Below are 14681 nucleotides of genomic sequence, written 5' to 3' on the forward strand. Positions count from 1 at the left end.
TATAGAAAACCATGGGGCCCCTGGGTGTCTCAGTCCATTAAACGTCCAAATCTTGATTTAGACTCCGGTCATGATCTCGGGGTTTTAGATACAGCACGCCCCCCCCATTGGACTCCCTGCTGAGCATTAAGCTCACTTAAGATTCTCTCCCTCTCCCTCTGCCCCTCCCCACCCCACGCATGCATGTGCGCACTCTCTCTCTCTTTCTCTGTCTCTCAAAAAGAAAAAAACGGGATACCCATCTTCATGTCGTGCTGGTGAGTGTGTAAACTGGTAATAGTCTGAGTGCAACAGAGTACAAATCCCCGTTTCAGAAATTGTTCCTGAAAAAGAAGTGAGGCTGCTCACAGAAATGTAGGCTTTACTATCAACTTGAAAGTTCAACAGTTGAGGATTAGTTTATGTAGGCATTAACTGTTAATGAAATATAGTATATAGCCAATAACATGGAAAAATATTTGTGTATGGTGCTGAAATAAATAAGCTATGCACATTTAGGCGCACACAATTTTTGGACAAAGACATGAGGAGACATGCAGAGAAATATCACCAGGAAGGGTATTCACTAAGGTGATAACCCTGCCTCCTACACCTAGAACAGAATAATAGGTATTTTAAGTTTTCTCCTGTTTTCTCTTTAATGATTTAATTTTTCGTATTAGATGAAAGGTAATATTTTAATTTAATAATATTTTAAAGCCCTTCGGGTTATTCACCCTTTTATATGAATAATGATTTTTTTGTAAAATGGGGAGATACTCACTATAATGAAATTGTGTAAAGTCTATCATATATGGATTTTTTTAAACTGGAACAAGTTTTCTTAAATCCATGTTTTCAGATATCACTTGTTTGTAAGTAAAGAATTCTTACCTTAGTATTGTTCTGAGCACTAGTGAAGATATACAATATAATTTTTGGTAGTACTCTGGCAAGGAGGAGTTGCCCAATAATGAAAGTTTTCGTTTTTTTTTTTAAGATTTTATTTATTTATTTATTTGAGAGAGCGAGAGAGAGAGAGAGAAAGAGAGAGAGCACAAGCTGGGGGGAGGGGCAGAAGGAGGCAGGGAGCCCGATGCAGGGCTCCATTCCAGGACCCTGGGATCATGACCTGAGCCGAAGGCAGATGCTTAACCGACTGAGCCAGGCGCCCCTGGAAGTTTTAGATTTTTAATTATCTTATAAAATTCAGATTTTTTTCTGGGTTATGTACTAAAGTCAGCACACTGGTAGAAGGGAGGTTTTACATAAATGTATATTGTAGCAAGTACTTAAAGCAGAGACCTTTGCAGTTTATCTGCAATTTGTTTGTATGGGTAAAAGAAGCATTTACTAAAAGGTAAATTCAAGGAAAGACAGGGAATGAAGCAACTGGATTCTAAAAGTCTCAGAGTGCTGCTAATCTCTAAGGGATTGAAAGGTTACTGTGGATTCTATCTCACTTTGGTAGCTTAATCCTCAACTGTGGTTTGTATATTTTAGGAATATAGCACAGAAATTTAAGTCTAATTTTAGTACAGTTTTCACTGTCTTACTTTCCTTTTTTTAATGTAATTTTGTTGATTGTGGTTTATTTACAATGTTAGTTAAATTGCATAATCAGCATAAATATATGCAATCACACAATTTAATTAGGGAATGTTATTTAGGAAAGTAATGACTAAATCCAGACATTCATAACATTTTAGAAATTCTTGAGAACTTTATTTTAAAACTGCCATTTGAATGAATGGCAGTTGAAATTTAAATTTAAGTATGTCTGTTTTTCAAACAAAAGTGAAAAAAATCTTGTTAAATTCAGTGGAGTAAAATATAGTATTAGAGGAATGATACAGGGGTGCCTGGGTGGCTCAGTCCTTAAGCGGGGCGCCTGGGTGGCTCAGTCATTAAGCATCTACCTTCGGCTCAGGTCATGATCCCAGGGTCCTGGGATCGAGCCCCACATCGGGTTCTCTGCTCAGCGGGAAGCCTGTTTCTCCCTCTCCCACTCCACCTGCTTCTGTTCCCTCTCATGCTGTATCTCTTTCTGTCAAATAAAGAAATAACATCTTAAAAAAAAAAAGTATGATACGGTTTGTGAAAGACCAAAACTTCTTAACTAAAACAAACTGAGGGTTCTAGAGGGGAGGGGGGTGGGAGGATGGGTTAGCCTGGTGATGGGTATTAAAGAGGGCACATTCTGCATGGAGCACTGGGTGTTATACGCAAACAATGAATCATGGAACTCTACATCAAAAACTAATGATGTAATGTATGGTGATCAACAGAACATAATAAAAAAAAAGTATACTAATGTTCAAACTTTCTATTTCCCATCATTTTCTCAATTTTTGGCTTAAAGGTTCCCATTCTTGTGATAGAGGCTGTTTGGAATATATTTTTTTCTATCTCAAGTTATTTCACCCCTAATACTAGTTTGAGTTAATCATAAGGGAACCTGGGTAAATGGATGAATTATGTAAGTCATCAGCTAGTAAATACTCAAAAACTACTTAATGAAGGAAATGACATCTTTGTATATAAAGTATTCCATATTTAAGCATAAATAACAAAGTATTAGTTTTGTTTACAAATTATATGGTTTATGCTGTAACTAATATTTATGAATCCTTACTTCACAATGCCTTTGATATTCAGAAGCATAAATCTTTTTCCTGTGACTTTTTTTGAAAGAACTTTTCTGCCCTGCTGCACGGGAAGCCTGCTTCTACCTCTCCCACCCCCCCACTTGTGTTCCATCTCTCGCTGTGTCTCTCTCTGTCAAGTAAATAAATAAATCTTTAAAAAAAAAAAGAAAGAAAGAACTTTTCTGTAAAGTTATTTGGGGATATCAACGCTATGTAGTTTTGCCCATTGCTTTGTGGTTCTAAGGTAGTATGAAGGTATATTTCATTAAAATTATGAATCAAATGTGAGAAATAGAACAAATGGAAAAATTCTTTTTTCTTACTGTATTAATCTATCTAAACATTTTAAAAGATTTTGGAGTTAGAGTGTTGTAACACTCATATTTTATTTGATGAAGTTCATATATAGAAAAAGAGGTTAGAAAAGTATAGGAAATTTCATAGAAATTGGCAGGGATGTTTCTAGATCTTGAAAGAAATGACCCAACATACCTAAGTATTCAAGGCTAAGAATTTAAGCAGAAAAGTGAGATTATTTTAAGAACTGTCATGATGGAAAACACCAGGTCACCACCCCAACCATGTCATGACGTGTCCCAGGGGGACAAACAGACTGGACACCCTGGGCAGTTTTAGTGAACATTTATTAGAGTAACAGAAAGGAGCACAAACTCTCCTGGACAAGCTCATGGCCGTTTGTATAGAAATGGCATTAAATCAATAATTATGAGAAAAACACTGCAGTAGGTTTGAGTAAAGTTCTATGAGATCATTTTAAAATAACTCTCCCTAGGAAAATTATATGTTGGTGGTGATGGAAAACTTCACCAAGTCAGAATATTTGGATTTGAACATCAGAAAGTAGAGACTTAGGTGTTTTTTTCTCCCCCTCACTATAGAAGTGAAACATTGTTGGGGTCCTTGGATGGCTCAGTCGGTTAAGCATCTGACTCTTGATATCAGCTCAGGTATCGATCGATCAGGGTTGTGAGTTCAAGCCCCATGTTGGGATCCACGCTGGGTGTAGAGCCTACTTAAAAATAAATAAATAATAAACAAACAAACAAACAAACAAAACAAAACAGCTTTGGGGCGCCTGGGTGGCTCAGTAAGTTAAGCGTCTGATTCTTGATTTCAGCTCAGATCATGATCTCAGGGTTGTGAGATTGAGCCCTGTGTTGGGCTCTGCCCTCAGTGGGGAGTTCCCCTCTCCCTCCTCTCTACCCCATCCCCACTCAGGTGTGCCTGAATTCTCTCTCTCTCTCAAAATAAATAAAAAAATCTTTTAAAAAGAAGTAAAACATTGTAGAAGATGTATAAAATAAAGATATGCCATGAGAACAAATCAAAAAACCCTAGCTGCTTCCATCCTGTGTAACATAGAAAAAAGCACTGATAATACTATAATGTATTTCTTTCTCCTTTTTTGCTTTTGTGTATTTGTATATATGTATGTTTTTTCTTTTACCTAGTTCAAATCATATTATAGTTTTTTATACTTACTCATAAATCTTTTTGTGCATGTCAGAATATTTCCACAGTATCAAATCCTAGAAGACTTTTGCTACAGATTGTAAATTTGCCAATATGAAATTTTTATTAAAATTTGAATCTACCTACCAATATTAGAGAGTACAATACTTGCTTCAAAAAAATTCTCTATCAAAAACCAACAAGGGCGCCTGGGTGGCTCAGTTGGTTAAGCGACTGCCTTCAGCTCAGGTCATGATCCCAGAGTCCTGGGATCAAGTCCCGCATTGGGCTCCCGGCTCGGCGGGGAGCCTGCTTCTCCCTCTGACCCTCTCCCTTCTCATGCTGTTTCTCTCTCGCTCACTCTCTAATAAATAAATAAAATCTTTAAAAAAAAAAAAACCCAACAAGTACGGTTTTACAATAAATCTTTGTGAACTTAATATATGAAAGAATTATGCTGAATTTCTCTGACTTTTTATAATGTGAAATACTTTAACATATTTATTAGTATTTATATTTTCTTTGCTGTGAGTTATCTACTTATGACATTTGTCCTTTTTTTTTAAATTGAGGACTGATCTTTAAAAAGTTTATTAGGTTAGATATATTTGTATATATTCAAATAAACCATACATGACTGCCATTTTGTAGATCAAAAAACTGAATAGAAGTGCACATAACATTGATCTTGATACGTGCTATTGATGTTTCTTCTGCTGGTCTTTTAAATTTATATAAAACTAAAATAGGACTTTTTACTTTCCTGCCTGACATTTTTATTTTTTATATATATATATTTTTTAAGATTTTATTTATTTGACAGAGAGAGACACAGTGAGAGAGGGAACACAAGCAGGGGGAGTGGGAGAGGGAGAAGCAGGCTTCCCGCGGAGCAGGGAGCCCGACGCGGGGCTCGATCCCAGGACCCTGGGATCATGATCTGAACTGAAGGCAGATGCTTAACGACTGAGCCACCCAGGCACCCCTGCCTGACATTTTTAAATGGCTTTCTATTGTGTTTGTGTGTTTCATGTAATGACTGAGCCTCAAAGTTGAATATCTTAAGACTGTATTTTGTTTACCCTATATTTTCAACCCTAGCACAAAGCAGGGAACTCAAAAGTATAGATTTTGTGGTTGTACTTTTCATTTTTATCTAGGAATGGTATTCAACATTTAACAACTAATATCTGGCTAGCTAATGGGAACAGACCACACCTTAGGGCTAAGGCCAGATCTAAGTTTATTCCTTAGTCATTGGAGTGTATGGAAAGCATTGCTCATTATTTGGGAGCAAGTAAGGAATAGAGGAGCGGTTAATCTGTTGATTTGTTCAGGTTGAACTTTACGAACAGTTAGTCAAAGTTCAGAAAAATACTGCTGGGTTTGAGTCTAAGACTAGGGAATGCTTTACACTAACTAAAGTCATCTTTTAATAAAAATGCAGGCCCAGAGTAACCTTATATTTATAACCTTAGGGCTATAACTTAAAAAAAAACCATAAACAGTAAAGATAATTTTGTGATGAGGAAACTGCAGGTGTTATTGACCACTTACTTGTCCAAGTCCATACAAATCTCTAGAGGGCATTTAACCTATAGAAATTTGGGGCCATTCTGATAATGGTATGATTTGATTTAAATCAGACAAAATTTATAAAACAGTCTGATAGAAATGAATATATTGGCTGTCATCTGTGGTCATTGGCTAAGTCAGCCTGGGCTTAACATTGGGCCATTATGGAGTCTGACCCCACAAACTGAATATGGTCTGATGACAATATGCGTGAGACTGAGTTTATCAGACATCTGGCAGTTATAATTTAATAGAAGACCCTCAGTGATTTGGGCCCTAGGCATTTGGACATAATGTTTGATACTGGGTACCATTATGCCAATTGATTCCATCTGGCTTGGTCTGGCTCAACTTTTTTTTCAGAGAAGCTATTGGCCATGACTAGTCCTTGTTTACAGAATTGTCCATCTCCCTTGGCAGGCAGAGTTATACTTTTCATGCATTGGGGCTTAGCTTTTAATGCAGAGACCTTATTTTGAAATCACCCATTCTGGAGCACTGGGTGTTATATGTAAGTGATGAGTCACTAAATTCTACTCCTGAAACCAATATTACACTATATGTTAACTAACTAGAATTTAAATAAAAACTTAAAAAAAACACACAGGCATTCTGAATACAGGCAGCAAGGGTAGTTTAGGATAGCTAATGATAAATAGAAGTGTAAGGTATTTTTACCAAATAGCTTTACTTTTTTGCTGTGCTATGGAGATTCTAAAGTCTCATAATATTTGAATTTTCACAAATTAAATAATAAACCTGAAAATAAATGTTGAATATTTAATAGGATTCCAAATAGCCTAAAATATGTAAATGATAGACTTTTATAGCTGGAGGGACCATAAAGTCTATAAAACTGCCCCCTTTCATTTTACAGATAGCATACCTAAAATTTCCATGTGGATTCTGGATTCACACAATCTTTTCTACAGAAGATCTCACACACCTTATTAAACGATAGATTCTCAGATTTAATTAAGTGCTATTTCCTCTCTTTATAGATTATTTGTAGATTATTATAACCTGTAGACATGTTCATATGGAGATGAGTTTATTCTCTAAATCTGACAGATCTATCTGAAAAATCAGCAGATGGTCTGAGTTCTTTGATAATCATCTTTTTTATTATGAAACAGGAGGCTATCATCCAGGTAAAACATGTGAAATCTACTTGAAGGAATTCAGTTTTTCTTTCAAATTTCTATTAGGCAGTTAACAGAAAATCCTCAACAAAAAAAGTCAATGATTTATTTTCAAGTACTTCCCATTCTTTCAAGATATAATAAAAAATATAATCAATATTAATGTGCTGTTACTTTCTGCTCTGTTTGTACATTAGCATTGTTTCATTTCCTCTCATTGGCAGTCAACTTGATGGGCTATTGTATTCCTTTTTTGCTTTCACATGCTAGATTTTTTTCCAGATTTTTGCTATTTTCAATAGCACGTTTTGTCTAATTTATTTTTTCCCTTTTAGATTGTTTCTTTGTGTCATGTCATCAAGGTTTGTGACAGATAGCTAAATTGACCCCCAAAAAAGATTAATCAGAGGCAGATACCTACCAAGCCTCTGGATCCAGCTCTGGTTACTTTCCTAGTCTATCACTTACCACCTCATAATGCATAGATTTTCTCTTATGTAAGACAATTTAATAATAGTACATGCCAAATACATTAATGTATGCAGATGTTTAGAACAGTGCATCATATTTAATTAACCCCAAATTTAGTTTAGTTTTTATTATCAATATTATTATGATTATTATGAATTCATAATCCATGCATAAACACCTCTTTTATAACTGTTAACAAAGTTTTATTCTTTGTATTTATTTTTAATACTTTAGTAAATATGTGGCACTACCTTAAGCTTGTCTTAAATCTCATTCATGATTGTTCGTAAAGCTAAGAAGGTTTTCCATAGGATTCCATCTTTCTGTATAAAATTTAAAAGTTTGATTATTTTATTTAATAGTAAAATTAGAAAACTATTAATGCTTCAAACTTGTAGAGTAATTCTCCACCTATTTTAACTTAAAATTGTCCTTGTTTCATCTACTTGATAACTTTTCAATCTCACTGGGCCATGCCTGCATTCTTCAAAGACATGTGTTGAATTTCTTACAGACTTCATTAACCAAAAAGAACCAAGATGATAAACTGCAACCATAAGTGTTGCTGAACATCACCCAACTGGCCAGTGAGCTATTTTTGAGTCAAACTCATGTCAGATAAATAAAAGCTGTGTAGATTTGTTTTCCCTTTCTTCCACCCTTTTATCTGGCTACTCAGGAAGGTGGTTAAAATCTTAAGAAGTTAGATAAGAGATTACACACATAATCTTTTAAGACTGTCTCAGATGAGCAGCAACTTGGTCAATGATTCATTCACTTATTCATTCATTTGTTATTCAGAAGATTTTAGACACTACTATATGTCAATGCCCATGCTTATAATGATGGGACAAAGATATAAATAAGATAGAGTCTCTGATCTGAAATATCTGTGTGTCAGGAGTCTTCCTAGGCCAGCCCCAGTTTTGGTGATATGCTAGGAGGACTCAGACGACTCAGCATATAGTTGTGCTCATGGCTATGATTTATTACAACAAAAAGATACAAACCAAAATCCACAAAGAGAAAAGACAGTTGGGGCAATGTCTGGGAGAAACTAGGGCAAGTTTCCAAGAGTCCTCTCCAGCAGGAGCACATAGGACACATTTAATTTTTCCAGCAACAAGCCGTGATGATGCATGTAAAATATTATCAACCAGGGAAGTTCGTTAGAAACTCAGTGGCCAGTGTTTTTACTGGGAGCTGTTCACATAACCACCTTCTGTCTAGCATGTACCAAGAGTCCAGACTCCCAGAAGGAAGGCAGGTTCAGCATAAACCATATTGTTTGCCCAAACAGTTTAGCCATAGAGAGCCACTCTTATCTGTTAGAGAATAGCGGGAACATTCCCTAAATCTAAGTTTCCAGACACTTAGCCAAGGGCCAACCTAGCGAAGGGCCTGCTGAGTTAACTCTTTTCTGCAAAATTGTACATTCAAGTGGGGATAGGCAGAAGAGTGTTTAAAGAGTTAGGTAAAGAGAAGTATTGGATTATGATAAAAACCTCAACTAGCTCTCCCAGGGGAGTAAAGGGTAACTTCATTTAACAAGAGAATATTTGAGCTAGATCTTTAAGGAATTGTGATATTTCCTAGAGTCTGAGGTGAAAAAGAGTTTTCCTCCACGCAAAGATAACAATATTCATTGCAAGTAAAGAGATAATTGAGAAATTCTACATGATGGGAGCATGGAGCATGATGGGGGTGGGGTTGCGAAGAGAGGGGAGAGTGGTTGGAACAAGAGCATGGAGTGTTTATAGGTGGTAAAGGAGATGGGTGGTAAGGAGCCATTAGAGGTTTTAATCAGAAGAGAGGAGTAAATAACTTTGAAAGGTATCTCTGGTAGCAGATGGAAAAAAGATTGGAGAAGGAAGAGTTTGAAGACAGTAAGATCAGATAGGAGGCAAGAGATGATGAGGACATGCCCTAAGGCATGTGTCAACGTTGGGACTAGAGCACAGATCAGTGGTTCTCAAACAATGGGGCTCAAATAATCATGTGGGAAGTTTAAAAAGACTGTGAGATCTAGGCCTACTGAAACCCTTTAGTATCTCTCAACAGAACACTCTGTATGCTTTCTTTTCTGTAGCTATCTTACTCTGTGATGCTGTCAGTCGAAACCTCAAATCCACTGTGTAGTCATTTCATTATTGGACATAACCAAGGATATAACCATTTGTATAAAATTTCATCTTCACTTCCACAATAGATTGGGATGCAAAGCCATATTTAGGAGGCTACCTCAACCAGATCATTTCATCTATTCTCATCTATTCTCAGATTAATCTAGCCAGCAAAATCTGTTTGCAGTGAATAGTCTTAATGTTTCTGCAGAGGATTCACAGGGGTGATTTGGTTCACTTGTAAAGTATAGACCAAAATGCTTGTCAAAAGGTATACAGATGGGTCCCAATTACATAAGATGCATGTCAATTTATGTAGATTTCTTGGTGGTTTAGCATGTATCGTGTGTATGATTTGTATGCAAGACACAAGAAATACCGTTAAAGATGGTTTCAACATATAACAATGGTTAAACATGTAACTATTGGTTAAATGTAAGCTATTTTAATAAAATCATTCAGATAAGACACAAATATGAACATATCCAGCCCAGCACAGTTTTTTTTGTTTTTATTTTAAATTATTTTACAGTATATAATGGCACAAAAGAGACTTGGAGGTTTGCAAAGAATAATATGAGGATACACATGAGTTTCTTGTTTTTACTCTCAGATTAACTAGACATTATTGGGTTTCATAACAATGTTCTATTTGGAATGTAATGAAGTACTTTCTTCAGTAATAGTGTATCTGCTCTTTTAATCAAATAAAATATCTCAAGAATGTGTAAGAACAATTTATATATTACATATATACAGAAATATGTCTGTAAGCTTTCTCCTATATTCAAACAGGAGTCTTTAGATATATTTAATATTTCCATGAGCTATATGATTAACAACTACAGCAAAATATGTTGGAAAAAATTATCTTTGAAAGTTTTCCATCAGTGGTTTAATTAACATACAGTGGACAGAAAGCAAACAATCTGTTCAGCCAGACTACTCAAAGATCCCTCCTGTTGCTTTTGTTTTCACTATAGCTGGGAAGGGAAAAATTATATTACTTATAACCCTTTAGCTTGCTTCTGAGTAATTCGTTTTGGTGGTGATTTAAAGAATAATTTAAAATATTTTTATGAGTTTGAAAGCACATGAAGTGCATAGGAATAATTTACAATGTAGATAACCATGCTGTGGTTTTGCCAATTTTTCTCGGTCTTTATTTCTGTAAAACATCCATTCTTGACTTGTTTTATCTTGTCTAAAAATCATTCTGAAATGGGATCAAAATCTAAGCCAATTTCATACTCCAGTCTTGATGAACCATGGAGTACTGAATTATGAGCATATAGGAATGTTTCCTCTTATTATTCATAACATAACCAGAGAAAAATAATTAGATCTAAACTAGCAACCAAAAGAAAACTCACAGAAGCCAAGCCCTAAAGCTCACAAATTTTCTTATTAAAAAACCCCTCAGTTCCTTCCTTAGATCCTGTTTACTCTTTGTAAATATGATAACCAGCAAGTAATCAAGAGACAGATTTATAAAGTTGAAGGTAGCAAATTCTAGGAGGAGCAAGCATGTCCATAATGGAAGCAAACCAGTCAACAGCTGTAATTGCTGTTAATGTGACCATGAAGCAAGAGAGGAAAAAAAATTATAAAACACTGCTAAAAATTAGGGGGGGGGAATCCCCACCAAAACCCCATAGCTGTCTAGGGACTTACCCTCGTAAGTGCCAGAGTAAGCATGTATGTGTGTCTTCTACAGGAGGCCTCCCTATCTGAAATTTACCTTCCCCAGTAATCCTGCTAATGTGTTAGTTTGAATGTTCATGATGAAAACGAAAGTTTGACACATTAATCAAACATCCCAAATTTCAACTTAAGTGGTGTTCAAAGATAAACTGAGGCATATTAAAAAATTTCAAGAATTTACCTGAGCAAAGATCAATTTCATTCTGGCAGCTCTGAGCTAGAAATGATCAGACGGGCTCCAATGACAGGAGCTAGGGGAGAGACTTGTATGGGAAAAAGGCAGAAGCAAAGCAAGAAAACTGTTTGATTGGCTTAAGGAGTTATCTGATTCAGAGAAGCCTAGTTGGCTGTGTAAGACTGGTTATCGTTCGGTTTTGATTTCTTAATCTGGAGGCATTTATAGATCTAGGGTTTGGTTCGCTTGTGTACACTTCTAAAGTATCAGAACGACCTCAATCTAATGGTCTCTTTGTCTAATTAATTTAATAGTGGAGAATATGGGCTTTATCACCCTTAAGTTTAGAAGCTCCTTTTCATGTGTTCTCTAGAGTAAGAAGGCAGGGGGAAAATGAGAAAGGGGACTCAAGGAAGTTGAGAAGTAGAGTTTCTGTGCAGATAGCCCCTCCAATGTTACGGATTCCTCCGTCTCTCCCTGCCCTGTGTGGGGACCGCAAGGGCTTGGGTGACGTCACTGGCCTACAGGCATCACAGAAAGTACCATAGTTTTGTCTTGTGTTATAAATCTCTGGAAAGATAATAATAACATTAATATCAGGCAGTTAATATCCAACAGCATGGACTGTTTCTAAGAAACCAAGAGTTGTTTTGAAAATTCTGTTTTGAAGATTTTTTTTTTTAAAGATTTTATTTATTTATTTGAGAGAGAGAGAATGAGAGAGAGCACATGAGAGGGGGGAGGGTCAGAGGGAGAAGCAGACTCCCTGCCGAGCAGGGAGCCCGATGCGGGACTCGATCCAGGGACTCCAGGATCACGACCTGAGCCGAAGGCAGTCGCTTAACCAACTGAGCCACCCAGGCGCCCTGTTTTGAAGATTTTAATAAAGATTACTTCTTTGAAGTTTTAGGTAGACTTCCTGATTTACATTTTAGAGGAATGACAAACCTCTGCTGTTCCCTTTGTGTGATTCTTTTTAAAAACCATTTTTAAATCCAGGAGCATTTAATCTATTGGCTACATTTCTTACCTAGATTGACATTCTAACAAGAATTCTGTATACATTTTCAGTGGTTCTGATATGATTATTTGTATTCAGAGGGTCACCACCCTTAGTACAGGACAAATGCACACCTTTAAAGTTAACATAACTGTTGGGCTAGCAGGTCTTATCTGATTATTATAAAACTTTATTGCTTACTTTTGTTGTAAGCTGCCTCATATATTTTTGGTAATGAGGCAGGATATATAAATAAAGCAAATAAAATTGCTTTATGTAGCTTTGCCTAGAATCATAGGTCTTAGAGCCTGACACATCCTCAGAAAAAGCTGTCTGCTTTTGCAGGTAAGATATTTTCATTCCCATTTAAAATATAGGGCAACCAAAGCACAGAATTTTGTAAATTATGTTGGACCCCATATCCAGGAAACCTAACAAACAATTCCACCCCTGGTCCTTTGAATCCTTGTACCGTATTTCTTCCATTAACTCTGACTGGTCCAATCATTCTTGCTCCAAAGAGACTTTCAACAGTTCATTTATCCATCAATCAGTCAACAGACATTTATTCAGCACCATTCAGTGGCCAGTGGGACAACAGTGTTAAAAAAGGAACACTTTTCTATAGTGATGGTAATACTCATTAGACATAATTATTGAACATTTACGGTGTGTGTCGGGTGGAACATGATCAACCCTTTATGTACATGAGATTTTTCAGCCTTACAACAATTCTGTGAATTGTTCATGGTGCTACATTTCTCTGGCTCTTGGGTTTCTCTTTGTGAAGCTCTTGGCCATTTCTGTCTTCATGGTTCATTTAAGCTCTAATATTCTGTGAGCCCAAGTTAAAGTCTAGATCACCAATACTATGGTGGTATTTTTCTCTGGGCTGTATCTGCCAAGGCATGAAGCAGTGAGAGATCTTTTAAGTTCATGGTGAAACCAAAGAATATCCTTTCTGTCTAGAAGAATTATTAGCACCTTTCTGAGTTGAAAGGGAAATATTTTATTTTATTTATTTTTTTATTTTTTTATTTTTTTAAGATTTTATTTATTTATTCATGAGAGACAGAGAGAGAGAGAGAGAGAGGCAAAGGGAGAAGCAGGCTCCCAAGGAACAGGGAGCCCGATGCGGTACTCGGTCCCAGGACCCCGGGATCATGACCTGAGCCGAAGGCAGATGCTCAACCATCTGAGCCGCCCAGGCGCCCTTTTTTTTTTTTTTTTTTTTTAAGATTTTATTTATTTATTCATGAGAGACAGAGAGAGAAAGAGAGAGGCAGGGGGAGAAGCAGGCTCCCAAGGAACAGAGAGCCCGATGCGGAAAGGGAAATATTTTAGACCATTTGTGTGTGATTAGTAGTGGTAGCCTTAACTTAGTTATTAGAGTTCTAAGTAGCTGATACAATGGTATTATAAGTCACATTAAATACATTTTCGTTTCTTGGAATGTTCTCCTATTGAAGACAACATCACAGCTATAATTAAATCACTGCTGTCTTAGCCCTTTTTGAACCTGTATCCTGCCAGTTATAAAGGCTGTCAATTCATATCTTTGGGTAATAGTTGCGTAGAAGAAGACTGTTCGTCTTGGTCAGAAACTGAATTTCCCATACTTGTGATACACCTTCTCCTACTGACCTACTGAAATGAAAGACTAGGAGTAATGATTAAATCTTATTTTCCCTCCTGTAGTAATAGGATGAGCTGGGTCAACAAGGCCAGTCCCTGCTGATGGCTTTAAAATACCTGTGTGATTTGGTCTCTTTGCTTTCCCATCCATTTCTCTAAGTGCCTATCACTGTCATCCTTCACCACCCTGCCAAGAGTCCAAGGTGAGAACTGCACAAATGAACAAGAGCCTTTGTGATGCCTCCTGATGGTGTTACTTATTAAATGAGGTAGGCAATGAACTAAATCTGACTGGTGAGCTACCAGGCAGTTAGTACGTTTACGCAAAGATCATTCCATATATTATTTAACACATTCAAATACATTGTTACCTCTTTGCTGGGCAGCAGAACTAGTGTGAGAGGAATATAGGCTCACAAGTTAATAACGTCTGACTTTTTTTTTTTTTTCCAATGTGCTAAGAGTCACTAGGTTTCGTTCCTTTGTTTGGATTGTAGCTTATTTTCTCAGAACAACTAGAGAATGTTTATGAAGTGTGTGTGTGGAGGGCGGAGAGGGGAGAGAATAAAAATGCGTTGCTTTAGGGCTGCACATCTGTTTCAGGGGCTCTGCTGGATCTGCACATTAACCATTGCCACGACTTACGGCGTGTATTAAAATTGCATTCTACTCAGAGATGTTCCTCCCAGCTCAAAATATTACAATTAAACAGGTTTCCCTGTTAGGAGTTAGTTTCCTATCTTCATCACTGGGCAA

At 36.6% G+C, this 14681-nt stretch overlaps 1 protein-coding gene across 1 annotated transcript in view; it reads left to right on the plus strand.

Moving 5' to 3' along the window:
• PLXDC2 (plexin domain containing 2) overlaps positions 1 to 14681 on the plus strand; it is a 469270-nt gene that overhangs the window by 154661 nt on the left and 299928 nt on the right. The window lies entirely within an intron of this gene.

This window comes from Phoca vitulina, unplaced genomic scaffold (assembly GCF_004348235.1).
Source record: "Phoca vitulina isolate PV1807 unplaced genomic scaffold, GSC_HSeal_1.0 scaffold33, whole genome shotgun sequence".
Lineage (NCBI taxonomy): Eukaryota > Metazoa > Chordata > Mammalia > Carnivora > Phocidae > Phoca > Phoca vitulina.